We start from the raw sequence: 4,133 nt of genomic DNA on the forward strand, positions 1-4,133 counted from the left end.
TTGGTCTAGAGCACGGAACGTTGCAGAGAACTTTCCTATGACTGGGATTTCTTGGGTGGCTCTATATGGTACCAACTTTGTGGTTATGTGCTCTAGCTGCGTCGTCTGTAGGTGCTTTTGTCACGTTGTCTCTCCGATGACGTTGACACCTGCTCCAGAGTCTACACAAAACTGAAGTGGTGTGCCGTTGATTTTGACTGTTACCACTGGTAATTCTTGCCTGTGACTCTGCACGGGAAAAACGCCATCCTCCACGCTTGTGTCCTGTTGTGTGCTTACGGGTGTGCCCGTGACGTCAATAGAGTGTACAGTAGGTCTTTGTCTGCAGAACTTGGCGAAGTGGTTTTTGTTTTGACACTTGTGGCAAGTAGCTCCCCATGCTGGACAGCTCAATTTCCCTCCTTTGTGAGGCCACGCTTCTCCACAACAGCTGCACTTCTCAACTTGTTCTCTGGACGATTGGTCGACAGCTTGTGTTCTGACTGGTTGCTCGAAGACGCATTGCGACGCCACTGCTTCTTCTTTGTGACTTTCTGCACAAGTTCGACGCACTCGCGGCATTCCATGGTGGTTGCTTGAAATTCTGCTGTCTCGAGGCTGCGGCCTATTTCCATGAGTTTCTCCAGCGTGACATCGCGCTCTCGTAGAGGACTGCGGCGCAGCTTAGCTGAATTGGTGCCTTCTATCACTTGCGATACGATTTATTGTTCTTCGTTCGCAAACTCGCATGTCGCAGCCAACTTTCTGAGTCTGACTTGAAATTGGTCCACTGTTTCTTCGGAGCTTTGCTTTGCTTGACGAAAAACATGCCTCTCGTAGACCGCGTTCTTTGTTGGTGCGAAATGTGCGTTCATCTTCGCGACTACCATTTCATAGTCCGTGCCTCGATCCGGAAGAGTCAGAAAAATGCCGTGCACCGCATCTCCTGCGTAGTGTAGCAGCATAGCGCGTTTGCGGACTGCATTCTGTATGTTTGCTTCTAGTAGAAAGTTGTCAAAACGGGCTTGCCATTTCGTCCATCGCTGGGCGAGCGACGTCGGGTCCGAGTACGGGTCGAATAGCGGGAAGGCGGGAAGCATGGCTTCCATCTTGCGTGGCTTTTTTTCTTGATTGGTGTCCGCTAATTTGTTTCTTGGCCTCTTCTGGTGCCCTGCGGGCTTTTTAAAATTGAATGATCCTCGTCGCCAGTTTGTAATGTCTGCTCCCGGCGAGGGAGTTATCTGTGTTCAAGATAAGAAGACTGGACTCGGATAAAACTCAAAGGAACGTTTATTCTACTCCGTGTCGAGGGCCGCGCTTCTCCTGGCCCTCCTGCTCTCAGCCCAGTTGTCGCACCAGGATTCTTCCGTAATGCGCCTAGGGGGCGCTGCTTGTAGGTTGGCTTTTCTTGGCGATGCTACAGCTTGCTCACCCCAGAGTTGCGGCAGGTGCTTGTCAGGGCTGGATATGTTGCCCCAGTAAACTCTAGTTCGCATGTCTCTCTTTACAGTCTGTAAAGGATGCGTGTTGCTAGCGATTCTTCAACACCTTTACATTCTGCAGACTCAAGTGCATCACGGAAATGGTCCCAACCTGAAACCCTGATTTTGTGAATGTGGCACATTTTCACCCCTACGTCAAGTGTTATACTGGATAATGGTCGCTGCTTCTTTGGACAGAGTCGCACTGACACTCTGGATGAAGGCCCCAGTTGCCCATGCTGGTTTTAATGGAGGGTGTGGCAGTTGGTATCGTTGGCGCCATATGTTAATTTGAGGTCTGTGGTGTGTGCTTCGTCAAGGAGGCATCCTCTTGACCGTACGTCTTTGCATCCCCAATGTGGGTGATGTGCATTGAGCTCACCTTGACTGAGTATTCTGTGCTCGGGAAAGAAATCCGAAGATGTCAAAGCCAAGTGAAGTTGCCTCGGCTTCGGTGCCTGGTTTTGGGAGAGAGGTAGACCTATGCCAAAATGGCTTCCTTTCACTGCCTTAGCCTGCAGCACACCACCATAACTTTCTGATCAGACATATGCTTATTTAAACTGTTCCTCCCTTCCCCTAATTCAATAACAACCAATTTTAGGAGTTTCAAATCAAGCTGACTTCAGAAGACTGCCGATTTTTTAGTTAATTCTAGTAGCTTATTGCGTGTTTAAATTTTTTGTTGGGCATGACGCGCTTCGTGCTTAAAAATGAACTGTTTAAAAAATTCTTGGAGTAATATTAGGACAGGCAACTCTAACTGAGTGATCACTGCTTTTGTCGCAAAATTTGGCAATGAGCTAGGCATATGATCTCACGACAGTGTAGTGTTCAGGTTGTATGGGTATAGAAGAAGCAAAATTGAAGTTGGAAAGTGCAAATTCCTATTTTTACAGCCTCTCTTTATACTGCTGACATTAAAGAGCTTTAGAATAGTGGACGCAAGTAGCATGCGTAAACAAGAACCCTGTTTGCGTATTTCTGGGACCCATGTGGTTTGCATAACCAAGCAGCACATGAGTCGCTTGCATCCCTTATCCAATACTATTATTGTCATTGTAAAGCAACCAATATCGCAGTAAGTCTGACCAACCTGCATCAATATGCTAGGAAGTTTTAAGCACTTAAGGCGTGTCGGTCGAGTGTTTAAAGCACTTCACCACACCCTTGGCAACTAGACTTGTGCTCTCCAGTATTACTTGCTAATCAACTCTTGAAGTGTTTACATTCTTTTTCTGTGCTGTAAGATTAGTTTGACAGTCCTAACAAAATTATTAAAGGGAAGGTCTGGACTGTTGTATTGGCCATGTCATTCTAAACCTGTTAGGTCTCACACTGTCAAAGCATTTGGCAACTTTAATAAGCTTCACCTCACTACTTATATGTATTGTGGTGGGACCATTCAGCATGTGAAAATAAAAATACCGGCAAATAGAGAGTTCGAGAGCACCTGAGATTATAGTAAAGCGGGTGGGTCAGTAGCTTCAGGGTAACGGGGACATCAAAGCTGGAACTAAGGCTGCCATACATCCCGTCACCGCAATACACTGTTTGCTTCATCGCATTGCACAAAACTCTTGCGGTGAAGTTATTGAAGACGCACATATACACATTCATTAGTCCCAACTTTACCCAAAACCTTGCATCCCGTGGCTAAATCTAAGAGCGCGAAAAACGGGCAGAGATGCAGCTGAACATAACGGCACAGTATTAAGATCCAGCTCACCGTGTTTATCACGCCGTTAGTACGTATAATATTAAACATCTACTCAGCATTTTAGGTCGTGGAATTCTGGCAGACAATGTGATGTCACTAAAGCTCCGTTAAGTTCACAGCACTACGCGATAACTGTCGTAAAGCCCACAATAAAAATAAATCACATGAAGTCACGGATGGCGCTAGCGCTGAACACGATTGAAAACATGCGCTGCCCCATTTCAAGGACGCATGAACAGTTGGGAGTAAACACCACCTTAAGCATTATATTACGTAACGTAAGTCGTGGCGAAGAACACGTACAATACCTTCGCCTACGACGCCCGTCAAGTAAAGGTGCATGTGCGATGTGATGACCTTGCTGCACAGCGTCGGTTTGCAAATTGCATTGCCCAGGCGCTACGCCACTTCAATATTTCGATCGTCAGCACCACTGAATTCTTCGGAAATACGGGTCTCACACCACCAGAGTTCACCGAGACCAAAAGCCGACATGCCACACAACTACAGCTGCACGACTTTTCGCCAACAAATGCTGAACCCACTGCGGAGACATCATACGACCAGCGGTCGCCGTGGGCCAAATATTCAACGCGCCACAAACCAATTTTGGCGCCACGGCATTACTTGGCGCCATATCCTCGAGCCTTCTCAAAAGTCCCCAAACGATCCTGTCCCTAGGCACCTAGGATCAGGTCACGTGAGAGATTTTTGTACGACATTTAGACGCACGCTTTCTAGCCACCCGTGTATGACGAGACGTTCATTTGAGGGATTGCCAGCCGTTCGTGCGCAGGCACGAGAAATCTGGGGGCTTTTGCTCTTTGAATATATGACTATGCCTAGGCACTACGGAGGAGGTTTATTAGCGCGCGTTGTATTCATTTGTCTCCAGATATGCCTCTTTATTCTATGATATGTCGGCATTGCGGAGTGCGGTCGAGTGTGTTTAC

General features: G+C 47.3%; 1 pseudogene; it reads right to left on the reverse strand.

The window, feature by feature from the left end:
- Window positions 1-389: 389 nt before the first annotated feature.
- On the reverse strand, window positions 390-1,088 carry LOC126539827 (uncharacterized; annotated as a pseudogene).
- Between the last annotated feature and the right edge of the window lie 3,045 nt (window positions 1,089-4,133).

Source organism: Dermacentor andersoni, chromosome 2 (assembly GCF_023375885.2).
Source record: "Dermacentor andersoni chromosome 2, qqDerAnde1_hic_scaffold, whole genome shotgun sequence".
Classification (NCBI taxonomy): Eukaryota; Metazoa; Arthropoda; class Arachnida; order Ixodida; family Ixodidae; genus Dermacentor; species Dermacentor andersoni.